This window comes from Chinchilla lanigera, unplaced genomic scaffold (genome assembly GCF_000276665.1).
Source record: "Chinchilla lanigera isolate Chin_1 unplaced genomic scaffold, ChiLan1.0 scaffold00019, whole genome shotgun sequence".
NCBI classification, from domain to species: domain Eukaryota; kingdom Metazoa; phylum Chordata; class Mammalia; order Rodentia; family Chinchillidae; genus Chinchilla; species Chinchilla lanigera.
In genome coordinates this window covers 13,613,301-13,641,193 of record NW_004955420.1, presented here as the reverse complement: position 1 = coordinate 13,641,193, position 27,893 = coordinate 13,613,301, and the positions used below count along the sequence as shown (strand labels likewise).

At 43.7% G+C, this 27,893-nt stretch overlaps 2 long non-coding RNA genes across 2 annotated transcripts; one reads left to right on the top strand and one right to left on the bottom strand.

Annotated features, from left to right (window-relative positions):
- Positions 1 to 4,646: 4,646 nt before the first annotated feature.
- LOC102025249 lies at positions 4,647 to 9,504 on the bottom strand. The gene is made up of 2 exons (XR_260714.1): positions 9,375 to 9,504; positions 4,647 to 4,944 (listed from the first exon to the last, which is right to left on the bottom strand). It is a non-coding gene; the product is annotated as an uncharacterized LOC102025249 (long non-coding RNA).
- Positions 9,505 to 19,782: 10,278 nt separating this feature from the next.
- Positions 19,783 to 26,899, top strand: LOC102025014. The gene is made up of 3 exons (XR_260713.2): positions 19,783 to 21,511; positions 23,335 to 23,425; positions 24,708 to 26,899. It is a non-coding gene; the product is annotated as an uncharacterized LOC102025014 (long non-coding RNA).
- Positions 26,900 to 27,893: the final 994 nt, after the last annotated feature.

Below are 27,893 nucleotides of genomic sequence, written 5' to 3'. Positions count from 1 at the left end.
CCCTGCTCCCAAAACCCTTTTGAATGTGATTATTACATCTATCTAAAGTGTATCAACAAAAAAATAAATAAGTAAAGTGTACCAACAAAATTAACAAATGGGTGTGATGGTGCATGCCTGTAATCCCAGCACTCAGGAGACTGAGGCAGGAGGATCATTCCAAGTTCAAGGCCAACCTGGGCTACAAAGTGAGTTCAAGACCAGTCTCAAAAAAGACAAAAAAAAGGGCCAGGGATATAGCTCAGCGGCATAAGCTCTTGTCTGGCAAGCCTGAGGTCATGAGTTCGATTCCCGATACTTAAAAAAAAAAAAAAAAGATAAAAAACAATTAATTAATCAAAGAAAAGCATCTTCCAGGTGTGGTAGTGCATGCTTGTAATTGCAGCTACTCTGGAGGTTGAGGTGGGAAGATTGCAAGTTCAATGCCAGGTTGGGCAACACAGCAAGACCCATCTCAAAACAAAACAAAGCATTGTTTGCAGCTACTGAATATTGAACCCAGGGCTTCACACATGATAAGCAAGCACTGCAGTGCTAGCTATATCCCCATCCCAAACCTCCTTTTTTGGAGATAGGGGATCCTTAAATTGCCCTCATTAGTTTCAGATTTATGATCCTTGCCACACATGCCTGTAATCCTAGCACTCAGGAGGCTGATACAGGAGGCTCGCCATGAGTTCAAGTCTGGCCTGGGCTGCATAATGAGTTCAAGGCCAGCCCGAAGTCCATAGCAAGATCCTGTCTCAATGGAACACAAACACAAAATAGGTGCTCCTCCTGCCTCTGGGTAGCTGGGATTATAGGCGTGCACTCTTGTGCCTACCTCCAAAATCAGTGTCAATCAATAATTCAGTCCTTCCCAGATGCTTATCATGAAAATAGACAACAGCAGAGTCAGGGTGGTTGAAACAGGGCTCTGCCCACCTGGCTCCCCGTCTCCAGACTGCCCACACACAGACTCCAGGGGACGCTGAAGGCTCCTCGGTCTGTAGGAGAAACCCCAAATTTCTTAATGTTATAAGTACCCGGGATTTGCCAGCCTCTCCTAACTGTGCACTGCCCATCTCCACTGCAAACGGCCTCAAGCAGAAAGTCTGTTGCCTGCCTCAGGGCGCACGCTTGTCCTCTCTCCTTTGTGTGCCTAGTGAGCCCCTTGTCATTACTGAAAATGTGGCTTGAACCTCCTTGTGTACTTCCCCATCCCAGTGACACAACTTCTCCTTTATTTTTTATTGGGGATGAGGACTGTTGATTGTTTTTGTTTTTATTTTTTGGTTTTTTTTTTGGGGGGGGGTAGGGACTTGCTATGTACCCAGGCTGGCCTCAAACTCACAGTGATCCTAATGCCTCAGCCTCCTGAGTGCTCGGGTTCCAGGTCTGTGCCATCACACCCAGCCTTCTCTGTATTCAGGCTGTTAAGCTCCCTCCTGTCCATAACTTTCTCAGGTCGTATTAAAATGTAGCCTTGGATGTCCTTATTTATACTCCCCAGACTTCTGGGTGGTGTCATTTTGTCCATGACTGGAGTACTAGGTCCTAGTGCATCACCTGGCACTTACAAGGGGCCTGACATCTGTTGGAGAAAGGGATCTCTGCCTCTTCCACAGTGACCTCCTCCTCATCCAAAGCCCTGTAATTACTTGTGCACATGGATATGTTTGCCCACTAGATTATGAGCTCAGATAGTAATTACCTGTCTGTCCAGGAAACAGAATTTAAGCAGCTACAGATGAATAGTTCATAACTGCATAACAGAACTATCCATATCGTTATTATGTTAATTGTCTGAATAGAGACGCAAAGACCCCACCTATTGAATCACAGTTTCCAGAGGTGGAGCCCAGGCATGAGTCTCAGAGATGAGAAAATTCTGAGGCAGTTTAATAATAGGAAAGACATTCCTTAAAGTCCTGGTTAATGTCCATAACATTATTTTTTTTATTATTATTTTTCACAGCACTTGGGATTGAAGCCAGGACCTCACACCTGGGAGACAAGCTGTTTACCGCTAGCTACACCTCCAGTCTATTAGCCCATTCTAGAAGCCCATAGAAGCTTTATCCAGGATAGCTTCAAACTGGAATCAAATGCCTACCAACAAGCAAAGAGATAAACAAATTGTCATATATCCAAACAGTGGAATGCTACTCAACAAAAAGAGATAAACAAAACTGGGCATAATGGCACACGTCTGTAATTCCAGAACTCAGGAGGCTGATGCAGGAGGATCTCTATGAGTTCAAGGCTAGCCTGGGCTATGTGGTGAGTTCAAAACCAGCCTAAACTATATCATGAGACTTTGTCTCAAACAAGCAAACAATTTAAAAGAGGGATAAATAACACAGGTGAATTCCAAAAATGTTATGCTGAATGAAAGAAGCATGACACAAAAGAGTATATACTATAGGATTCTATTTCTATGAAATTCAAAAAAATGTAAAATTAATCATCAATGGCTGTCCAGGTGGCAAATTGGGGAAGACTTACTGTAACAGGCGCAAGGGAACTTTTGTGTGTAATGGGAATGTTCTATGTCTTGCTTCCAGGGGGAATTATTCAGGTGTAGACGTTTATCAAATTGCCAGGCATGATGGCACGTGCCTATAATTCAAGCTACTCAGGAGGCTGAGGCAGGAGGATCCAAATTCAAGGCCAGCCTAGAAAACTTGGGAAAACTGTCTCAAGATAAACCTCACACCATGGGACTAGGAACTAGTTCAGTGGTAGGGTGCTTGCCTAGCATGTGAGAGGCCCTGGGTTCAGTCCCACTGTAAAAACACTAACAAGAATCTTCATCACACTATAAATACAATAGGTTATAACTTTAAGTGAGGTAAACCATAACTCAGTAAAACTGACTTTTAAGAAATTATAAAATGGTTCCACGGTAGCTCCCAAGGCCAGCGGGAAGGTAGCGATGGAGGTTTGGAGTCCACGGAGACAGTGACAAGCCTGGAGTCACAGGCAAGAAAGAACTACTGGACTGAGGCTGCTGCACTCTGCCACCACTCTGATGTTACGGCTGCACCGCCACCGCCACAGCCGCAGCCAGAGTCCCGGGACCTGAGAGACGTGTCTCTGCGCTAGCGGCAAACTGGGTGTGTCCCCCGGACGCCGCATGGGACAGAACTGCTCCTTGCATCTCTGTGTCCCAGAGGTGCTATGGAGCCAGCCCTTAGTATGTGCTCCACAAGGCTGAGGTGTGTGGGAAGAGCTGCTCACCATCCCTCTGTCACTTGGTGCTCGAGTAATGACAAATTGTTGTTTGAGGCCTTGTCCCCCCACATGCTGTTGTTTGCATTCATGCAAATGACTTGTTCCCTTCCTCACCATCCCCAGTGTGTGAGTGTGTGTGTGTGTGTGTGTGTGTGTGTGTGTGTGTGCGCGCGCATGCATCAGAAATAAAGTAACAAATACCCGATGTCTACACAGGCTTATGACATAGAACCTGGCCAGGCTACTGAACCTGCCGTGATCTCCTGTTCGCCCACCTCTCCTCCTAACCCTCGGAAGGCGCGCCTATCTTGAATGTCACCCTGGGGAAGGGTTTCTGCGCCTGGCATCTCGTGGGTAGAGGCCAGCAGTGCTCTAAACGTCCTGCACGGCACAGGCTGGACCCTCAGCACCCAGCATTCTGCGCCCCAAATGTCTACAGTGCTGAGCTGAGAAACCCTGCTGAAGATGCACTGCTGAGAATGGTTTTGGTCCTTCCTGGCTGTGCCCCTCAGGAGCTACTGGCCATCCTAGTGCAGATTTACTGCAGCCATAGTCATAGGTCTCGATGCCAGGGGCTTCTGAACCACTGGTGGTACATACACAACTGTCCTATCTGTGGCCTGGGACAGTCCCATGGAGTGGTACACGCTGCACAACGGGCAGTCATGCATGTGCCACTCAAGGTTCAAGCCAGCAGGAATATGTTAGAAAAAAGAAGAAAAGGAAAAGAAATAACTACTATTTTGAATTTTGTATTTAGTATTCCTTTTCTCCCTTGTGCTTTTATATGTGTTCCTAAAGGATACAGTTTAATTTTCTACATTTTTAGTTTTCTGTTTATTTGTTTTTGTTTTTTATATTTTTGCTCCTTTGAGACAGGGTTTCACCAAATAGCTCAAGCGGGCTTTGAACTCACTACGTAGCCTGTACTGTCCTCAACTTCATGGCAATCCTCCTGCCTCAGCCTCCCAAAGGTTGGGATTACAGGCATGCATCACCATGCCCAGCTTACATTTTTAACTTTATATAAATGATATAATACTGTATGTGTTCTCCTGTAACTTGCCACCTCCTCCCTCCCCTCCCCCCCTTCCCCGCCTCATTCTTCTCTTGTGGTACTGGGGATTGAATCTAGGGCATTCACACTGAGCTACGTCCCCAGCCCTTTTTTGTTTTTTATTTTGAGGCAGGGCCTGGCTAAATTATTTAGTTGCCCAGGATGGATTCCACCTTGTGCTGGGATTACAAGCACGTGTCACCACGTCCAGCTCTTTCATTTTTCTTTAGCTGGAAATACGTTGGTGAGACTCACCCAGATTAACCCTTCAGTTCTGCAGTTTCACTGCCATGGCTATATCTTAATGTGCCCATTCTTTTGTGTACAGCTGAGCTGCTTACTGTTCTTTGCTTTCAGAAATGATTTGGTCGTGAACGTACTTGTCCCAGGTTTATTTCTACAAGAGCATCTCCAGGGCCTGTGGCCAAGAGTGGCATCGTGGGGCCTTGGGGCCTTGGGTACCAACTCCATAAGGTAGAGGCAGCTTGCTGGCCAGGTGGTAAACCGGTTCCTGTTACCTCTGTCCTGTGTGAGCCCCGTTAATGTCCTAATATGTGGCGCTGGGTGCTGCCCGTGCAATAATTCTTGCCGATCTGATGGTATAAAAATCAGCTCCACGGCTGAGGTATAACTCAGTGGCAAAGTGCAAGCTCTGACTTCCATCCCCAGCACTGCAAAACAAGAACAGCCAAAAAGCACCTCTGTGAGTCTCTAATTTATAATAGATGTTTTATGCAAGCGGAAAATAATTTCTTGGTCATTTATGTTGCCTTTTCTGTTAAATGCCCATCTTCTGCCTAGTTTTCTGTTTTCTGGTTTGCAGCGCTGGAGGTGGAGTCCATCTTTTGTGCATGCTGGGCAAGCACTCTCCTTCTGAGGCCCATCCCAGCCCTGTGGTGCCTTTGGATAAACAGGAGTCATTGATTTTAATGTAGTCAAATCTATCTTCTTTACGATTTGTGCTTCTTGTCTCTGAAGGCATTTTTCCATGCTCTGAGGTCATGAGCACATTCTTTTGTAGGTTCTTCTAAAAGTTTTGTTTCTGTAGTATGCTTCCTCCCACATGGATTCCATTCTTGTAAATAGTGTAAGAAAAGGAACACAGATGTATGTATGTATGTATGTATGTATGTAAGTATGTATGTATGTATATGTTGCCCAGGCTGGTCTCCAACTGCTGGGCTGAAGCAACCTTTCTGCATCAGCCTCTCAGTTAGCTAACACTGTAGGCTCAGGCTCCTACGGACCTGTATGAAAAATATCTTGATCCCTGCCTGGTGGTGCACAGCTATAATCATGGCACTTGGGGCTGATGAAAACAGGACTGCAAGTTTGAGCCCAGCCTAGGGAACTAGCTGAGATCCTATTTCAAAATTTAAAAAAATTAAAAGGGATGGGATATAGCTCAGCACAAAGGCCCTGGTTTCAATTCCCAGTACAGTACCACAATACAACAAAACAAAATAAAAACATGAAAATGTTGATAATCCGTTGTTCCAGCTCTATGCATCCAGAGAGGAAAGCCCATCCTCAAAAATTTACTTTTTGTTTTTACACATCTATTTCCCTTATTAGAGCTGGGCTTTTGGAGTTTTTTGTTTGTTTGTTTTTGTTTTTGAGATAAGGTCTTGTTAAATTGCTCTGGCTGGCCTCAAACTTGAGATCCTCTTGTCTCAGCCTCTTGAGTAGTGGAATTACAAGACTATATCAACATCCCTGACTCCATGACCTCTTTAAAAGCAGGGATAGTGGGGATATAGCTCAGCAGCACAGCGTCTGCCTGCTAGGCGCAGGTCCTGAGTTTGATTCCTCATACAAAAAAAAAAAGGGAGGGGTACTATCTTATTTCTCTTTGGACGTTCAGTGCTAGCACAGTTCCTGGCACTGCAGACATCTGATGAAGATTATTGATTTGCTCCCGTATTTTTAAATTCAGAACACCATGCACTGCCTGAGCTCGAGGAACCCAGGACTGTCTCATCTGTACTTTACAGGTGAGGAAACGAAGGCCCAGAGGAGCCTGTGCACGTAGGAGCTACATGGACAGCCAGGGCTCAGTGCACAGCTCCTGTTCCTCCTGAAAACCCAGCCGCCCAGTCCAGCTCTCAGTAGTACCACGCTCACCCAGCGTCTGAACAAAATCAGGCCTCTTAGCAAGGACAAAGAGGGGACCAATGTGTGCACAAAAGTGATGTTTCTTTTTTGGTGCCGAGAATAGAACTCATGACCTCAGGCTTGCCCGGCAAGCACTTATGCCACTGAGCATAAAAGTATCCCAGCCCACAAAAGTGAAATATTAACCACAGAAACAAAAAAGAAAACAATGAGCTTGGCGTAGTGGCACACGCCTATAGTTCCAGTACTCTGGAGGCCGAGGCAGGAGGATCACAAATTTGAGGCCAGCCCAGGGAACTTAGTGAGACCCTGTCTCAAAATAAAAATAAAAATATAAAAAGAGCTGGGGTACATAGCTCAGTGATAGAGTGTTGCTCAGTATGCACAAAACCCTGGGTTTGATCCCCAGCACTACCAAAAAAAAAAAGAAAAAGTGAGGGAAACAAAAATTACTGAATTCAGAAATTGAACACATGCAAATTCAAAAATATATATATGCCCCCTGTTCATGAAAAAGAATTTCTTTTTTGGAGACAGGGTCTCACTATGTATGTAGTTCAAGCTGACCTTGAACTCACACATAACCTAGGCTGGCTTCAAATTAAAGATGATCCTTCTGCCTCAGCCTCCCAAGTGCTGGGATCACAGGTGTGAGCCACCACACCTAACAAGCTTAGTGCTCTAGAACATAATTACTGGAAAGCAAGTTCTCTGAGAGCTGAGACTGAGTGGCTTGCTTACCACTGTGTTATGATCACGTGGCACAGGGCCTGCAAATTGTCTCAGTTACTGTTCGGTGTCTAAGGCATGGCCAGCCCACCTGCTAGACAGGAGCTTTCTTCTCCGCTAAGGGCAGGCTAAGGGCATATCCAAGCCCGCAGCCCTGGCTCCAACACACAGCACGTGAGGAAATGCCTGCTCTCGAAAGAAGCCTGGCTTCCAGTGCTGCACAGTTCAGAGAGCTCTGGCACAGAAGATAAATTACCTTCGCAAGGGAAACGGGAAACCCAAGGGGAGAACTAAGTAAATATCTGTACAACCATGCAGGTGGATGTTTTCCTGTCCTGTTGGTACACACACAGAACTTCTGTGAAGGATGATTTGGCAATGGATATCAACATTTAAGATGTACACACCAGGAGCCAGGGATTTAGCTCAGTGGCAATGCACCTGCCTGGCAAGCACAAGGTTGTGAGTTTGATTCCTGGTACCGGAAAAAAAGACAAACAAAAAATAAAAAAACACACATAAGATGTATGCACCTTTTGAACTTATGCTAAGAAAAGGATGTGTATATGCATATATGTCTGCTTCACTAAAAGGGGCCTATCCTAAATTTTTACTCATAGCTTGGTGAAATAAATTACAGTACCAGTATATTGGGGGTGGGGCTTAGCTCAGCGGTGAAACCCACAGTCCTGGGGTCCTGGGGTTCAACCCCAGCCGTCCAACAGTAGAAATACTCTATCATAGAACACCGTGGAGTATATGTTATTTCTAGGAGAAAAATTAGAAGGAAATGAATTCAATATTGGTAGTGATTTTTTTTTTTTACTTTATTCCTGTATGTTGTCTCTCCATTTTGTCTAAATGTGTATATTATTTTTATAGTCAGAAAATATGTTTTCAGTTAAGAATATTTTTAGACCTGCTATTCCAAGAAATGTGAACACAGGAGGGTTAAAAATGTGGTTTTTTTTCCCATGGATTTAAATTGATCAGACCCTAAAGCATTGCTGTGATGAAGGTTTTGTTATTTTTTTTGTTTGGGGGGATGGTTTGAGACAGGGTCTCCCTATACAATCCAGGTTGGCCTTGAATTTATTACGTAGCTCAGGTTGGCCTCAAACTCACAGTGACCCTCCTGCCTCAGCCTCCCAAGTACTGGGATTACAGGCGTGCATCACCACGCCTAGCTTGTGATGAGATTTCCTCAGCAAGTTCTTGTTTAAATTACTATTTATTTGATGAGTGAAGTTTTTAGCTTGCTTTACTGTGTGAAAGTTTAAAAAGAGATTCTCTCCTCCTCAGGTGGAAACAGTAAATGTCAATGTGTGGTTTCAAAACATTTCCTTTCTTTTCTTTCTTCTTTGGTGCCGGAAATCAAACTCGGGGTCTTTGGGATGCTAGGCAAGTGCTTTACCACCGAGCTACCACCCCAGCCATCAGCCTGAAAGTCTCGCATTTTCTCTCTTTATTGTAATCATCTATGTCCTGCACAAATACTGACTGTTCAATATCTCACATGATAACACAGTTAAAACGAAAATTGAAAGGAGATGAAAGCCTTATGGGGAAGACAGCACGAAGTTATGCTAAGATCTAGGCTTGTTTCATATGCAAAAAAATAATGAGCACTGTGATCTTGTTCTAATTAATTAAGGAAAGAATTCATACCAGTCTGTCCAAACAGATAAGCATTTCCCTGAGCTCCAGTTCCCAGACCTGCTAGGGAGCCGCCAGGAGCTCCCAAATCCTATCTGTCACGCTGGGAGCTGGCCTTGAAAGTGCTTGCGCGTGAGCATTGGTATCACCACAGGTCATGCTAGTATTACCTTTTAGCAGACATCAAATGTATCCTTTAGCTCCTCCTCCCCAAGTGCTGGGGCTCGCACTCAGGGCCTCATGTGTTCTCAGCTACCACTGAGCGACACCCACAGCCCCTGTTCTTTATTTTCTTTCCTAGGTTTTTGAGATGTGCTGGGGATGGAACCCAAGTCCTCACATATGCTAGGCAAGTTCTATACCACTAAGCTACCTCCCCAGCCCCACTTTTACTATTTTAAAAAGAAATGCGGGGAGCCATGCGTGGTGGTATAGGACTGCAAGTCCAGCACTCAGGAGGCTGAGGCAGAGGGATCGCTGTGAGTTAGAGGCCACCCTGGGCTACACAGTGAGATACTGTCTCAAACACCACCCCCCATGGTCTTCTCAGATATGAAGAGACGTTTAATCCAAATAACGGAGGCGGGGGGGAGGGGCTTACTATTGTATATGATTTTCCAGGCTTGAAGCACTGTACATGGTACGGAGTCAGACTTCCCACTGTTTGTCACTCCAGGGGCACTCAGGTCTTAGGCTCCATTCTTCTCTCCTTAACTGCCAAAGGTCACCGACCCCTGTCACCTTGTCCTTCAACTGCCTCTAGGCTCAGGTGGGAGGGGGTAGAAGGCAGTGGAGATCCATCCGCCTCCTTCCTCCTCTTCATTCATGTGATAAAATTGGCACTGACAGATAAAGTCAAGCTGTTGGCTTTCTCAGCTGAGATTAAAAATATTTCTTTAACTTTTATCAACAACAAGAATCAAGTCAAAATACCTCTAAATACAAAAGAAAAGAAGCGACCGCTTTCAAACCAGCTGCTAAATATGGTTTGTAAGTGCTTCACTCCTTCATTTCTCCTACTGACAAGGCGGCTTCTTGTTATTTAAAAGACATATGGGGGTGACTTTTACCTATTTATTTGTCTCCTTGAACACACTGACCTACAGCATACTACAACTCTATATTATAATTATAATTTCAAAGAAAGGCTGTGATAGAGAGCTTTCGTTTCACCAAAGGAAAGTATTCATTTTTAAAACATTCTCATGTTGATATTACTCATAGCCTCTGCAGCAAAACAAATGCTTGCCAAAATGCTTGAAGTCCCAAAGCACACGTTTGAAACACCAGATGTGTGTGCTCCGGCATGCGATGGGAAGGATGATGTTTCAAATGAGTAAAAATAGCCAGGACGAGGATGAACTGCTAGAGGAATGGCAGCATCCGGAAGTACCAGAAGTACCCCCTGCACCTCCAGGAGTCCTGCTGTTCAACGTGCTATGGTTTCTGCACCACTGATCACAGCATAACTAAATTCAGAGTCCAGAGTGCTAACCATTACACTATGGAACAAGCATAACTAAATTCAAAGAACAGAAATTGTCCAGCTCCCTGGTCCCACCTGCCACTGCTCAGACCCCTCATGGTGCGGACTCTTGGTCCTCTCACCTCTCTCAGAGAATTAGAAGATTTATTAAAGGCTGGGCATAGTGGCACATGACTGTAATCCCAGCACTCAGGAGGCTGAAGCAGGAGGATCACTGTGAGTTTGAGACCAGCCTGGGCTACAAAGTGAGCTCAAGGCCAGCCGGAACTGCATAGTGAGACCCTGTCTCAAAAAGACAAAAAAAAAAAGATTTATTAGAGTAAGACCAGATGTGTGATGTGTGGCACATGCCTGTAATCCCAAACCTTGGAGAGGCTGAGGCAGGAGGATTGCAAGCTTGAGACTAACCTGGGTAATTTACTGACTTAGTGAGACGCTGGCTCAAAACAAAACAAAAAAGGGGCTGGGGATGTAGCTTGGTAAGAAGGCCTTGGGTTCAATTCCTGGTATTGAGAGAGACACAGGGAGAGAGGGAGAAAGAGATTAGAGCAAGACGAATAGGTGCGCTGGTGCCAAACACATGTTGCCAGCGACAAAAGTGGCGTGCGGCACCTGGTGGACATTATAGCCCACGCTTTCCTCCTCGGTGACCCCACAGCTGGCAGCTGGAAGGGGGACCAAGACAGGCAGGGCCATTGCCGCTGAGCTGTGGGCAGCTTGTCAACGATGTGACTCTCAAAGGCAGCAGAGGTGGGCAGCATTAGGAGATAAAAATTTCACACCTCCTGTCCTTCCTCCTACTCCCGGACTTGGAAGCACAAGATGCTGGGGTGCGGAGCTGCGCTGAGGCTCACGCTGGCTCACACTTCCCAGGGCTGCCCGCTGGGGAGGGGTTGGGCTTTGCCTCCCGACTCACTGTGGTCACAGCAGGACGCTTGGCCACACACCCAGACAGAGAGCTGTCTTCTAGCTCGAGCCATAACTACGGGGCGGGAACGTCAGAGGTCTTGGAGAGGACTCACCCAGGGTGACACAGCCAGCTTGGAGGACAAGAAGCCAATCAAACGCCCTCAAGCAGTGTTTGCAAACTTGAGATGCCAGGACATGTCCGGGTGACCAATAGTTATGAGCATGAAATCAACATTGCGAGATCCATAGATACAAACATGTAATGGAGGCCAAAATGTCAGAACATGTGACTCCGCTCCAAATGCCACGCTGTTTTCTATTCTTATTTGAAAGCCATTTGGACCCACTAACTTGGTCTATGACCCACTACTGAATCACAGCCTGCGGTTTGAAAGGCGCCCTTTGCATAAGCGAAATCTCTTGGTTCTCTCTCACACAGAGCCATCGAACCCACTTGCAACCATGCACTGAAAACTTCTGAGTATAAGAGTAACCAGCACTGTGTTTTCTGAACCATCGCTCTTAATTCTAAAAGGGTCTGATAATCCTTTCAAAGCCCTTTTCCCTCCCTGTTTTTGCCCTTCTCCACACTACCGCCATGACAAATCCTTTTATTTTTTTTTTTGGAGACCAGATCTCACTATGCAGTTTAGGCAGGGCTTAAACTCACTATGTAGCCCAGGACGGCCTCAAACTCATGCTGATCTTCCTGCCTCAGCCTTCCAAGTGCTGGGATTACGGGCGTGCACCATCACACCTGGCAACAACATATCTTTTAAAGTCTAAGCTCTATGATTTTAACCGTTGGTATAAACCTCTTCGGTGTCCCTGTCACCAGTAACAGCGACAGGGACCCTGCCCCCATGCTCACACATGCCAGGCATGACTTTAAATGCTTTGGCTATGTTTCCCTCACAGTAGCCCTGGAAAGTCATCACCAGACCCCCGTGACAGAGATGACACGTGGCCGGCAGAAGACCCACAGCGTGTCAGGAGCTGGGCCAGGACCGAACCCAAGCAGCCGTCTAGCTCCAGAGAGCCACTCTTGGCCTTAAAGCCCCTTGTCCCCGCAGCAGTCAGCAGTGAGTCCGGCAGCCTGCAGTGGTCTCCGAGCCTCACGATGCTGCCCCGCATGCTCAGCCTGTGGCCATTTAATGTCCTCACTCAAGCCTTTGTCTGCCTGTGTCACCGCCTGCATCCAGCTGCGTCCCCAGCTTCCCTCTGGGCTCCTCTGTTCCCACACGCTGCGGCAGGCCCTCTTCCCTTCTCCCTCTCCCTCATGCTTCTCAGCCCCCTGAGCGATCAATTATTTACCAAGCACTTATCCCGTGCGGGCAGAGAGAGGAGCAGAGGAGGCCAACTCCCTGCCCTCCTGAGCTCACGGTTTCTAAGTGTGTGTGGGGGGTGGAGACAATGAATGATTAAACAGCATGTCAGGGGGTGATAAGTGTTAATGAGGAAACAAGGCAGGGCGTGCCGCACACGGGACAAGGGGCAGGCGCCTAGTTCTATATGGGAGACTGGGGACAGGCTTGTGGTGATCAAGGAAAGCATGAAGATGGCTATGTGGGGAGGAGAAGTGTGTGTGTGTGTGTGTGTGTGTTTCAAGTGTGCAGAACCCGAGTGTTAGAGGAACAGCCAGGTGGCCAGAGTGGCTGAGGCAGAGAGCACTACGGATCCAGAAGAAGTGTGTCCGTGAGGGTCAGGGGTCAGGTCACCAAGCTCCCTGCAGCTCACTTTGTCTCCCACCCTGTGTGAGCCAGGGAGGCGCTGGATGGCTCTGCCCGGAAGAGTGATGCGTTTGTTTGCTAGTCCTGCTGCTGCCACAAATTTAGTGGATTCAAACAGCACACATTTATTACTTTACAGGTCCGGAGGTCAGGAGTTGTGTCGCCACGGTAAAATTAATATGTTGGCAAAGCTGTGGTTCTTCTGAAGCTCTGGGGGAAGATCTATTTGCCTGCTTTTCAGCTTCTAGAGGCTCCCTTCCTCTGGAAAGCCTGTCCACTGTGGAGGATTCGTGGGACTCGGTTGGGCCCACTGAATAATCAAGAACAGCCTGCCCGTCTGAAGGTCTTTCGCTGCATCTGCGCGGCTCTTGGGCCATGGGATGTGTTCGCTCCGGGGATTAGGACGTGGGTATCTTTGAGGTGGGGTGAGGTTATTGTGCTCATAACAGCAACGTTGATTTACATCTTAAGAGGTACGCTGGCCAATCTGTGGGGGCTAAATGTGGGGCACAGGTGTGGATGGAGGGAGCCGACCCAAGTGGGGGTTGATCAAGGTCCAGATCAGGGTATAAAGGTGGCGAGACATCAAATTCTGGATTTCGGGGGAAGATAGAGCTGACATGATTCGCTGATGGGTATGAGAGGAGAGGGGCCTAAGATAACTGCCCTCTACCCCCTTAGAGACCTTGGCACGGGTTGCTATGCTTACTGAACTCTCTTCCCCACGGCGCTGAAAGTTTGGAGGGAGAAGACCCCAAATGTGGCTTGCTCCACGTTGTCACCTCTCGTGGATGAGTGCGTGGAATGTATTAATGCAACTCATAACAATCACACTGAGTCAGCGCTATGCGGAAGGCACTTTTCATAATCTCCTTTAATGATCAGATCAGCCCTATGGGGTAGTTACTGTTATTTTCTTCACTTAGAAAATGAGGAAACCAAGGCCCAGAAAGATTAAGTGACTTATACCAGTATTAGAAGAGCCAGGATTGAAATCCATACCAAGGATACAGATTACTCCATTCAAATTAAGCAAAGATTTGGGCTTCATTAAATATTCTGATCATATATGGAAGGAAAGGATACAGACTTATAAACACGTCAGGGTCTTAGCCATAGAAAAAGCAGGTCAGGAGACAGCAGAAGTGAGAGTCCCTAATTTAAAGCCCCTACAGAATTTTCAAACTCTGTGGTCAATCTGAGCTGCGGTCAGGTTGCTATAATGGCTGAAGCAGATAGTAATTTTAGAAAAGTTTTGGAACCAGGCTGGAGGCACTGAAGAAAAAAACAGATGACATCAGGCAAACCAGGCCGGCGCGGTGGAAAACGCTGCGATGACTGGGCGGGGAGGGAGGGGTTTTGACTCATTTTAACCCCAACCACTGGGTGGCCAGCGCATTTAAGGTATTGATTTCATCTTTCAGAGAGCAGCTCAACTATAAAAAGGATACGGTCTGCCTCTTCTGCTTTCTAGACTCCTGGGAGAAGCTAAATGCCTCCATTCAATAAATACAGAGCCTGCGATAGAGCTGGCCCCGCCCTAGACATCACACCGTGAGCAAGATGGGAGTCTGCACTCTAGGGGAAGGGGAGGGTGCCACGGACAAGAGCACGTAAGGGATGATTCCAAGAATAATGAGCACCACAAAGAAAAACAAGCAGGGGGTTACGGAGTGATGATGAGCAGGTGACACTGGACAGAGGCCCAAGACAGCAATCAAGGTTGAGCCGGGCGCGGTGGTGCACGCCTGTAATCCCAGCCTCCACTCAGGAGGCTGAGGCAGGAGTATTGTTGTGAGATCGAGACCAGCCCAGGCTACAAAGTGAGCTCAAGGCCAGCCTGAACTGCATAGCGAGACCCTGTCTCAAAAAGACCAAAAAAAAAAAAAAGCAAGCAAGGTTTTGGGGGGACCCGGGTGGAGGGGACAGACTTTCTATATTCCTGGGGCAAGAAAGAGCTTGGGGTATCTGAGTAGCAAGGAGTGAACAAGGGGAAGAGGAGATGATAAATGAAAAGAATGAATGGTGGGTGAAGAGGTTGGCAGTGGTCAATTGGTGCAGCCTTGCAGAAAACTTGGATTTTTTTTTGAGACAGGGTCTTGCTATGCAGTTCAGGATGGGCTTAAATTTACTATGTAGTCCAAGCTGGCCTCAAACTTGCAGTGATCCTCCTGCTTCAGCCTCCTGAGTTGTGGGACTACAGGTGAAACTTGAATTTTATAATGCATGCTATAAACTGGGTGTTATGGGGCATGCTGTGATCCCAGTACTCAGGAGGCTGAGGCAGGAAGATTGCCAGCCTGGGCTTCACAGTGAGGCTCTGTCTCAAAAAATTTATCTGTTTATCTGTCTATCTATTTATCTATCTATCTATCTATCTATCTATCTATCTATCTAGCTATCATCTAGCTAGCTATCAAGAGCACAGGCTCTGGAGATACCTGGGTTGGAGTCCTAGATGTTCCACTTACTCTGTGTGTGGTTTCAGATAGGTTACTGACATTTTCTCAATGCCTCAGTTTCCTCATTTGTAAAATAGTGGTAATAACAGAAACTACCATGCTACCATATTCAGGTTATTTTAAAGTGCAAATGAAATATTTGCATCTAGAATCCATAGGACAATTTCCAGAACAAAAGTGCTAAATGTTAGCCACGGTTACTATTAGTAACTGTGATGTACAATCAAGTGAGCTCATTAAAGTGGGCTTCTCTTTCAGAGTCTGTGATTTAATTTTTAAATGGAAAATTTACATATGAATGTAAAGAAAGCACATTGTCCTTATTTATCTATTTTTGGTGCTAGGGGTTGGATATAGGGCCTTAAGCATGTGGCATACACTCTACCACTAAGCTACATTCCAAGCTCCAAGAAAAAAAAATAGCATTGATTTTTAAACAGAAAGGCTGAAAGTATATTTTTATATGAAGTGTTATAGAGTCAGATATGTATTTACCTGGGTTTTTGGAGACAGAGTCTGGCTATGTAGTTCAGGCTGCCTTTGAGCTATGTAGCCCAGGTTGGCTTCGAACTTTCATCCATCCTCTTGCTTCAGCCTTCCCGATGCTGGGACCACTGGCGTGTGCTTAGAATCAGATATTTAAGAAGTAAGTCTCTCCCTAAGTTCCAAATGGCATGGAAGTGCTTAAATATAATGGATTTGAACAAGTCTGCTGCAGGAACTTGTCTGTCCCTCATTCCCTCCCTTGGGGCCCAGCCCTCCCTGCTTCCCTGTGAGTCCACGTGGTCCACGGAGCCCTGGTGAGGAGCAGAGATGTGATCCAGCACCTGGCAGAGGCTCCCTAGAAACGACCCTTCGTCATATCGAGCCCTTGTTGTGTTTGTTTTGAGGAAAAGTGATTTCAGCCCCAAGAAAACCCAAGACAGGTACAGCATGGCACTGCCACTTCTGCCATCACTGGGTCAAACTAGAGGCATCGTGTGTTTTCAACAGCAAAAGGTGATTCGACACCCACAAATTCACCTTGTTTCCCAGTATGTAATTTTCTCTTTCACAGTGTTTAGCAAACCCTTAGTCACTGTTCGAATGTAAGAGGACATTAGAGTAAGGTGTAATCGAAGCGAAGATTAGGAACAAAGCCGCTCTGGAATGCAGCTCCCTGGTCACCCACATTTTTGGTTTGTTCTGTTGGGCTCCATAACAGCCGAAAGCAGATTCTCTTCAAAACTGGATTAAAAGAGGCACAAAATACTGCTACACAAAACTTTAACAAGTAGCTTGAAAGAGGTAGATGAAAGCCCCCAGGAATTTCCGAAAACTTGGCCGAGGTTTACCATTTGATTATGCAAGGAGCTACCCCAAGTGCACTGAAAAGTCCCTGTGTAAGGGAGTCTGTCTTAGCACCATTTGAAAAATATGTGAAAATGTTTTGTTTTTATTTTTAACCTTTCTAAATCCAGGCACCCAGTGACTTTAAGAAGCTATTTTTGGTGATGGCACAGTGTTCTGACACCTTTTCCCCGTGTAAGAGCGACACATCTGTTAGAATTAACATTTTATCTCCATGGACCCCCATGTGACTGGAAAATATAAAATACCAGGGTGTTCTCCTGCCGCAAGCACTGGGAAGCAGACAGCTGTTCAACCAGACTTAATCTGGTCCTCTTCGCAAGAGAGACGGTGCATCACTAATCCCTACACCTTTGCTTATTTAAGGCCTTGTGCGGGGCGGCTAGATAAGCTCAGCTCAAACTGAACTGGACAGATCCCTGCTTCTGGGATCCAGTGGAGCTCACCTTGGCAATCCAGCAATGCTTCTTGGTGTCCAGACACAAAGACAGCAAGAGCAATTGACGGGAGTCTTTTCTTACATCCCACCGACAGGTCCAAGGCTCTGGAATCTATGCAAACTGTTCTTGGTCCCTCCACCCACACCCGGCTGTAGCATGATGACAGTAGGGTGCCATCATTACAGGCTGGAGCCACATATTAATGCTTCCTTAGTTAATACTCAGAAATAAACATTCTCCGTGTACCTTCGGTGTGTTAGAAAGTACCGTGTAAGATGTGATTAGTTCAGGAAAAAGAGATGACAAGAACACAGAGCACAGCAGGCTATGGAGAAATAAGCATAATGTAATAGGAATTCAAAGTAAGCAAAACCCACAGATGAAAGAGCTTAGTGTAAGAGGTCAGACTTGACCTCAAAGACCAGAATGTTGATATTCAGAGAAAGACAGCAAGGGCCATGTTAGAGGAAAAAGAACAGCGGGGCTTCACCCAAGCCCACAGGACTTATAGAGGAGAGAAAAACACGACTAGAAAGGTAGGTCACGGCCAGAGCATAAAGGACGACCTAAGGGCGAACTGAACTTCAATTTCATCTTGTAGGCTAAGGGAGCCAGGGGCTTTTAGTCCTGGGAATATTTTAATGTATGATTAATTTGCTTTAAATGGATAATTAACATCCAGGAATAGGATGGATACAGATTAGCAAGAGGGACAGAGGAGTGACTGACGGGATGAGACTAACTGAGGATGGGTAATGAAGGACGAGGCAAGTGTAGTTGGAAGTGGCTAGATGAAGACTCGGGACTTCCTGAAGGAACAGTGACAGCGCTCAGCACCCTAGGAGACGGGAGGGCTGAGGGAGTGGAGGGCATCAGAGACGACGCGATGCACAGCAAGGGTGACAGGAAGAGACCTCTCCACAACGGCACCATTGTTTGGTGAGGGAGAGTTTGAGTTCTGTACACACTGGGCTTAAACAAAAGAATGTAAACTCAAGATCTGGTTTTCCTCAGACATCCTTTTGCAAGGATTGCTTTGACTGCTGAGTTCTAAAATTAGCTCGGCGCTGTCTAGCTCCGTGGTCAAGTGTTTTGTTATGAAGCGTGGAATATCCTCTTTCTTTAAGCCCTGCCATTTTACTGTCCAAAACTTCACTTAACAAAAAAATAGGGGGTGATCATTTTAAATGTTTTTCCAAATAGCTCTTTTTTTTGCCATCAGTAGATATTTTAATTCGTACTATAACTAAAATTAGGATGCAGTACTTTCATTACTAAGATGTGTGAACAAAGAGCCATAAAGTTTGGGGCTCTAATGATATATACCAAAGCCTCTGACTCTGAAAAAAAAATTTCTTAGTTGTTGTGCCATCTGCTTGGAGACTAATTAAAGGTTTAAAAATAGATGATCTTTTGAAGGCCAACAACATGAAAATAATGGAAAATATTAATACAGATCTCACAAACCCACACTGTAACAAAGATGTGTTTTAGGCACTGCATTAAGACCAGGCTGAGCAGATGCCACCATACTTAACACTGTGCACGTGGTACAATGAATGTGCTCAAAGAAGGCAGGAGTATTGATTAGCTACTCTCAGATCTCTTTTGACTGGTGATTAATTTTTAAACATTATTTTATAACCATACAAAAGAGAGAGCCTTCTTTTCTTTTCTTTTTGGCATCGGGAATTGAACTCATGACCTCATACTTGCCAGGCAGGCGCTGCACCGCTGAGCTGTATCCCTGGCCCCTTCTTTTCTAATATAATTGTAAACTTACATATCCCTGCCCGACCTTGGCTATCCCATTTCCATCTTTGATTTACTCCACTAAACTTCTTGACCAAGGTGCTGACACATGCAGTGTCCTTCTCCACACTTGTTCCTGTGCCTCAGCACCCTGCATGTGGCTTCTCCCCACAATGCGGTCACAGGTGACCTAGGCAACTGTAAACGTAATGAACACATGGTCATGTTAGCCCTATTGTTTGGGGATTCAATGCATTCATTCCTGTAGTGTACTTAGGAGAGTATCTAAAATGTTTGAGATATGTTCTAAACTTATTATGGCTATTATTGGTCTATCCACATCCTCTAACTGTACAGAAATCCAGCAAATGGATTTTTTCATCATTTAAAATAATTGAAAAGTCAACACATTCTTTTCTCACTTGCTTTTATTTACTTTTAAGTCAGGGTCTCTCTATATGGTATAGTTCACTTACTCTGTAGCCCAGGCTGGCCTCAAACTCACAGCAATCCTTGCACTTACTCTGTAGCCCAGGCTGGCCTTGAACTCACAGCAGTCCTCCTGTCTCTGCCTCCTTGTTGCTGGGATTACAGGTGTGAGCCATCACACCTGGATACTTACTCGCTTTTACAGAACTAATGCAGAAAATAATCTAAAAGAATAAAGTGGAATTGCCAGAGGTGTTGGCACATGCCTGTAATCCCAGCACTTGGGAGGCTGAGGCAGGAGGATCATTGTGAGTTTGAGACCAGCCTGGGCTACAAAGTGAGCTCAAGGCTAGCCTGAACTGCATAGAGAGACCCTGTCTCAAAAAGACCAAAAAAAAAAAAAAAAAAACCACAAACAAACCAAAAAACAAAAGAATAAAGTGTACTTTTCCATTGTTTAAAAAAATTAATATGATATACATGAATTTGAGATGTCTCTATATATTGTGGAATGGTTAAATCAAGCTACTTAACATATTCATTACTTCATATATTATTTTGTTGAGAACTTTTTTCTAAAATGGACATTGCATGTGCTGGCAGCTCGGTCAACAGGGGTAGGATCAATAAACTTATGGAACTAGAGAAAGTGAAAAACTAAACCTTTTTCTAAAAATCACTTAGCAATTTTCAAGTACACCAAACATTAGCAGCTATCGTCACCATGCTGTACAATAGACTTCCTAACCTTATTCTGTCATCTAATTGAAATTTATACCCTTTGACAAGTATTTCCTCAGCCCTCACGCCCCAGTCCCTGGTACCCACCACTATACTCTGCTTCTGCTGAGTTTGATGTTTATCTTTACATGTGTACATTTGCGGCACTCACTGCTTATACTCCGTGGGGGGAGTTGGTCCACGCACAGAGCACGTCTCAGTTCCTTTCTTCACCCTCTTCTCTTCTCCTCCACCCCCATCTCTTGATCTCTTTCCCATTTCAATAAAAACCTGTCTTCCTACTTCTTTTGTTCTGTTTTGGGTTTCTCATATGAGGGAAACCATGCAATACTTAATAATCAACATTCACAACATTTTATAGCAAGACTGGCTTTTGACATGATTAGAAGTTGGGGTTCTGTAACCAGGCCTCAGGTGTTTTGAGAAATTTTAATTGGGCAGAAGAGCTTGTTTTCTGACTATTTTGAATGATGTTATTTCTTAATTTGCTCCACGCTGAAAAAATAAAACCAATGCGCCAATAGGGCCACAGTGGTTCAATGCAAGGGGAGATTCATTATGCAAATGAGGAGCCAGAGGAACTGGATTCTGGTCTCTTCTCTGCCAACAGCCAGTTGGGCAATCTTGACTTTATATTAGTTGCCTTCTTAAAAAACAAGAAAATTAGTCTTGTTGATCCCCTAAAGCCCTTCCTGGTTCTAATATTCAAGCACTGAGTACATGAGGAAAGGCGACTGGGAAGGAAAAGGTGAATCATGTAATGAACAAGCATCACCCTTTCATTCATTCAACAAATATTTGGTAAGGCTTCTACCGAGCCATCCTGTTGAGAGTTCTGAGAATCTCACCGTGTGTCAAAAAGCTCTTGTCTTCATGGAACTTTCTTTTTAGAAAGAAGTCAGGCAACAACCAAGCAAACCAACCAGATAAGGGAACAAGGACCCTGAGAGTTGTAGGAAAGACAACTTTTTAAAAGAGGGTGGGTAAGGGAATGCCACCTGTGAGAGAGTTATCTTTGAAAATAAGTAATTAAGGTCATATGGAAAATAAGTGCCAACCAGGGTGGTGCCTGCCTATAATCCCAGCACTTGGAAGGCTGAGGCAGGAGGACCACTGCGAATTCAAAGCCAGCCTGGGCTACATAGTGAGACCCTGTCTCAAAGAGAAAAAAAAAAAATAGTGAAGGGGGAAAACAGGGAACTGGAGAAACTGAAAAACAATAAAACAGAAATGAGGACTGTAATTATAGGAGTGGCGCAAGATTTGAAGAGATAGGTGGGGCTGGTACACGGAGTCTTGTAAGCCATTCTAAGTCTGGACTCATTCTTAAGGGTGGTGGTGAAGTCACAGTAGGTCAGCAACATGTACTGCTGTGTAGCAACTGGACTGGAAAGGGACAGGATGAGTAAGGAGATACTTAGGTTGTCAGAGGAGTACAGGTAAGTACGATGGTGGCTTGACTAAGAGTTTGAGACTGAAAGGGGGAGAGATTTGGATTGAGAGAGAGGTGGGATCAGTAAAGCTTCCAGCAGCCTCGATCTGCATACTGGAGAGAAGTCAGTGAATCGAGGTTGAAAGCCAGAGTGTCAGGTTATTAACTTTGGGACAGAGCTGTCTGTACTGTTTGTGATATGGGTAAGGTATGGAACATAAGCAACAGACACCTGACCTATCTTGCTCGTGTATATTTTGTTTTTGGTCAAAGTAATCGTATATTTTTCCCAATAATTTTTTTTTTTTTTTTTTTTGTGCTGAGGATTAAACACAAGGCCTGAACTGCATCTCTAGGCCTAAGAATTGAGGTATGATCAAAATATATAGTTGTGTTTAAATTTAAAAATGTATTACAGCAAAAGACACATTGCCATTAATCCCACTCAAAACCCTCCCCTTCGCTTTGAACACTTATCCCGTCATTCTTGCTACTTTCTGAAGCAGATCTGGAAGTCCTCTTTTGTACAGAGTGTGATAAAAAAAAATAATGCTGCTGCCAAGCGCCAGCCCAAAGAAAGGCAGGCCAGTAAAAACCTGTGTCTTTATCCACCTTATTCACCGGATTCGGCATCTTGCGACTTCTGGTTGTTCCTCAAAGTCAAAATGAACATGAGAGGTCAACAGAGAATCAACTCTGGACACTGGAGGCAGCCAGGACAGCACAACTAAAGACATTCACTAAAGGCTTCCAGGACAGCTTCACAAACTGGCAAGAACAGTTGGATGAGTGTGCTCCAAGTGAGGGGGAATATTCTGAGGATGAATAACAGCAATGTGTCTTTTACTGCAATAAATTATTTTGGGTCAGTTCACTTTGTAGTTTGCTGTTTTTTTTTTCCCTCTAGGCTGTGTTTAGATTGAGAACAGTATGAAAGACAACCCACAAGATTGGATTATATACTTTGCAATTTACCATGAAAAACTCAGACACTCACTACCCCTTCCCTCCCCCAGCCTTTTGTCCCCCACCCCATGAACTAATTTAGAGATTATGGGAAAAGGGTACGGAAACTTGTTTTGTTCTGTTGTCTTTTTGAGACGGGGTCTTGCTATGCAGTTCCGGCTGGCCTTGAGTTCACTTTGCAGCCCAGGCTGGCCTTGAACTCACAAGAATCCTCCTGCCTCCATCTCCTGAGTGCTGGAATTATAGGTGTGCGCCACCACACCTGGTGGGTACAGAAACTTAATTGGCAACAATCCACAAATTTGCTTCAACTTCTCATAGTCAACATTTTGTATCAGGTAGTGCTATTAAGAAGGAATCATTTGAGCTGGTTGTGATGGTACACTCCTGCAATCCCAGCACTAGGGAGGCTGAGGCAGGAGGATTGCTGTGAGTTCCAGGCCAGCCTAGAGTACATAGTGAGTTTCAGGCCTGCCTGCACTACATAAGGAGACCGTCTGAAAAAACAAGTCATTTGACATTTCTGTTGTTCGAGAATGTTCTATCTAGCTTAGTAACAATTTTGTGGCAGGTGTCCACAGATCTTAGTTTGGTTCTAAGACAATCAGCAAAAACAAAAAGAAAACCCGAATCTACCACATGGCAGTCTTGGTAATTATAAACAGCCAATCTTCCCCAATCTCATGTTCCAGCAAGGTTTCTTCAGAATGGCTGGCACAAGTAAGCCTGTGCTGACGCCTCCCTTGTTCCCTCAAAGCAGTGCACAGCCAAGCTCGAAAGATCTTTATAGAGAAGTCTTCAGTCCGTATTTCCCCATTTAGCTTGGCATGCTGCATTATAATAATAAAGTGCTTATTTTTTCAGCTGAGCGACTGTTACATAGGGAGAAAGAAAGAAAACATACTCTGTAATTGCTTGCATAAGGAATACTTCAGAAACCAGAGAGTTGAACTAAGTAAGTGTACACCTAAGCTTTCCTCTTCCATTTGAACAAAACATATTGTAAAGCTCTTTATAATCCAGGGTACCACTTTCAAGAAATTAATATGGAATACAACCACCATTGTTAATTTCCTATTACCTTGTCTGAATTTCAGTATTGCTGTATGGTTCTTGTGTTATTTGGTAAATGTTATGTATGTTTGTCAATATGTATTTGCTCATTTTTTAAAAATTATTTTTTTTGTCTTTTTGGAGACAGGGTCTCGCTAAGCAGTTCAGGCTGGCCTTGAGCTCACTTTGTAGCCCAGGCCGGTCTCGAACTCGCAACGATCCTCCTGCCTCCGCCTCCCAAGTGCTGGGATTACAGGCGTGTGCCACCATGCCCGGCTTATTTTTTAAATAAAAAAAAGAGCAACTGGGATGAGGGAAAAGAGAAAAGAAAGAAGGGGAAAATTATGTTTATATGTATATACAGGACAGCTAACATAGTTGTACTATGGACTTCTATCATTTTATTGAAAGGAAGTTAATGATTAATTATTTGATCAATTTTACATGTCTATATTTTTCCTGAGTAACCGCTTTGAAGAAATCAATATGTAACACAACAACCACTGTTAATTTCCTATCACTTTGTCTGAATTTCAGTACTGCTTGTATTGCTCTTGTGTTGTTTTGTAAAGGTATGCTTGTTAATATTTTCGTTCCTTTACTTAAAAAAAAAATTAAAAAAAAATATAAGCCAGGGTACCTACACAGTGAGGTCAAATGGAGAGACTATGGTTTGTTTTGTTTTGTTTTTTTCTGGTACTGGGAATTGAACTCACAACCTCGCGCTTGCCAGACAGGTACTGTGCCGCTGAGCTAAATCCCCAGCCCCAAATGGAGTGATTATGATGGAAAAGATCAGCCCACACCACTTCTATTTCTAGTCAACACTGTCATTGATCCAAGAAGAAATGGAGCGGAGTAACAATTTACAGACATTCTCTCCCAGTTCCAATGACTCCCATTGGAACAGAACTGCAATGATAACACTTGGCAGTTGTACTGAGAAAAACCTTTCGGGCTGGGCAGTTGAGATAAAATCATGACTGAACACTTGCCAAATCCACCCTCATTTACCTAGTCTCATCATTACCTTTCCCCAATAATTTCTCAAATTAAAAAGTGAGTCAAACCCAAATTTAAAGTATAGGAGCTAAAAGAACAGAACAAAACAAAACCAATTAGCCAAGGCTTGGGGGCATGAGCCACAGACCAGACACACTTGCTCTGTCTTCTATTTTCCCAAGGAGCAGCAGATGTTCCCGTCAACCAACTAGGCAAGAGCTGATGGCAAGGACAAAACGTTTTGGAAAACTGCCTAGAGCAGCAAATCTTGGAGCAGCAGTCGTATCAGTACTAACCACAGTGCCTCAGCACCACCACATCAACCACTCCCGCATCCGTCCGGGATACGCCTTTCACAGGGTATTGCATAAGTTACCAAAAATTAAAGTCTTATGTTTGGCAAATTATAAATCATTCTCTGCCTTGTCTAGAATGTTCAACTTTCATATATTAGAAATCCTAGTCTACATCCCATCCCCTACTTGGGATATTTCTGGATAGATAAGGTAGGATGTTTATTATAAAATACATTTGAAAAATGCTGATATACCCACCCAATTTAAACAAATTCCTTTAATCAAGACTTCTCAGACTTTTTGTTCTTTTTCCTCCTAGGGATTGAACCCAGGTCTCTGCACATGCTAAGGATGCATTTTACCACTGAGCTACCTCCATGTCCCCCACAGACCTTTTAAATATGCATTACCATAAATCTGCATGGGGTAGGGAAATAAAGCGTAGAACATATGCAGCGCTTATCTGCTTATGGAATTCTCTTCACAGAACATCTCGTACTACAAGGGTTTCATAGACACACAGCGACACATTGGTTTACATACATACTGATTTTTATAGACCAGTTTGTTACTTGACTCTGTAACACTGATTCATGTTCTGAAATACCATATTCTAAGTTTGAAACAGTACGCTTAGAAACAAACTCGTGGAATACAACCAAATCATGCATTCAGAAATCTCTAGCCACTAAGCATTTGGTGCATCTGATTTTCCTAAATGCCATACAAACCCTAAAAAAATTTTCAATTTTTCAGATTAAAAAAACAAACTAAATACTTGGAAAAATATTTCTCCTAAAGCAGACAGTATGTACAAGAATCCAAATAAGGTTTCTTTGTAAGGTGCAATTTATAAAATGAATTTTCTACATCTAAAAAAGCATGGAAAAAAAAAGACCATGGAGTTTAGTTAGATCTGGATTTGCATCCTGTCACGTAGTAGGTATGAGACACTGAACCCAAATGACTTGGCCCAGGAGCATTTTCCTCATTTATAAAGTGCAGAGAAGAATGCCTGCTTTGTGTGGCGGTTTCAAGGATTAGATTCAAGGGACCTGGACAGGAGCAAATAGTGTCTCAAAAAAATGGCAGCTTTTGTTACAGTTTTTACTATAACCAAGGAAACTACTCAGCTACAGTATAATCCAAGACCCACTCTCGTGTCAACACTTGGTCAGTGGAACATGATCCTGAGATAGATGACTCACAAGGAAATAAAATCCACACACAGGCCAATGGCACACTTATTTCACTGTTAGTGAAGGATACACTAACTTAGATGGAAAAACAGAATGAAAGTTTAGGGGAAAATGGCATTTGGCTTTAAGCTTCATTTAAAAGTTATTAAGTCTAATTTAAAAGTTATTCTTATTTTAACAATCCATTTAATATTATGTTTCTGATTTTAAAAGAGGCATCCTTGCTGAACTTTGGACGAAGAAATGAACAGACAAGGTGACACTAGAGTTAAGCACAGGAAATAATAATGAATAAATGACTGGAAATAAAATCTACCTTGGCTAGAACCAAATATTCATAGATAACTTTCTCCAAAGGAAATACCTTAGATCATAAAGCAGCAGCAGCAGCTGCTCCTTTTTCTCTTTTCTTTTTGTGGTATGGGGGCAAGACCCAGGATGTAATGCATGCTAGGCAAGTGCCCCATCCTTGGGCTACAGTCTCAGTCCATAATGGTTTATTTTACTGACCAGTCCAAGACTTGCTGAAACATTTTTATTCAACTGCACCTGACTACCCAAAATCTTAATGAGCATGCTACTTGGCATGTCTTATACTTGTGAGATAATCATCTACTTTCTGAAACTAGAAATAAGTTTGCTTCTGATTTAAGATTCAAGAAATAAAAAACAATTTTTAAAAAGTTTCAAGAAATAGTTTATAGAAATCACCAAAAGAATCAGTTGTTTAAAAGTCTTATTTTTTGTGCACTGTACAGCAACTGCTTCTACAAATAAAAGTATGTGGAAGTTGGGCATGGTTGCACATACCTGTAATACCAACTACTTGGGCAGCTGAGGCAGGAGGATCATAAGAGTTTGAGGTCGGTTTGGGAAACTTAGTGAGATACTGCCTCAAAAGAAAGAAAGAAAGAAAGAAAGAGAGAGAAAGGAAGGAAGGAAGGTAGGTAGGAAGGAAGGAAGGAAGGAACAAAGGGTGGGCTCGGGATGTAGCTCAGTGCTTGCCTAACATGCATGAGGCCTTGAACTCAATCCCCAATACAATACAAACAAAAAACACGTGGGTATTTCCTAAGAACTCGAAAAGAGAAAACCAAAAGCAGAGCCTCTGTGAACACATGTGTAGTTTTAAGTTCCACAATCCCCCAAATACACTTAATTCAGAAGGCAGAGGTTCAGTTATAATACTATACCTATAGTTCAGAGGTACTGGTTAGACACCACTTAAAAAAAGTATTCAAAACAATATATTCTTCTAATAGCAAGTATTCTTCTCCCACTTTTTATTTATTTCAACATACTGATATTTCCATAAACTTGCAAGTGGAAGATCAGCTCTTCAATAAAAGCCTTTTCATATATATATATATATATATATATATATATGTAATATACAGAAATTATTTTAAAAGTCTGTTCATATAATGGAGTCTTGGTACTAAGAAAAAACTGATACAAATAATTGACTAGAAATGAAATCATCACTAAACCAAGATACACAGGACACTTCATTTTAGGGAAAAAAAATAATCCAAATAATCCTGTGTTAGAAGAATAAAGGACATTTGTCATAAGATACATTATCATATTCCCTGAAAGCAGGGTCTATTAAAATTTTTTAAATTAAAAAATGTTCAGGCTTAATTCTGTCTGTACATTCAGCAACAATCATATCACTGGTTACACACAATTCTCTCATCATGCAAAAAGTCCTTAACTGTTTTCTAAGGTCTAATTAAGTCAAATGAGCTAATAATAGCAATTTAATTATCAAGGTGTAAGCCAGAGGTACAGAAATCAGCAGTTGAATTACATATCCTGTTTATAGTACTGCTGCTACTCAACTACTTTCTTCACAAGTAGAACTATTAGG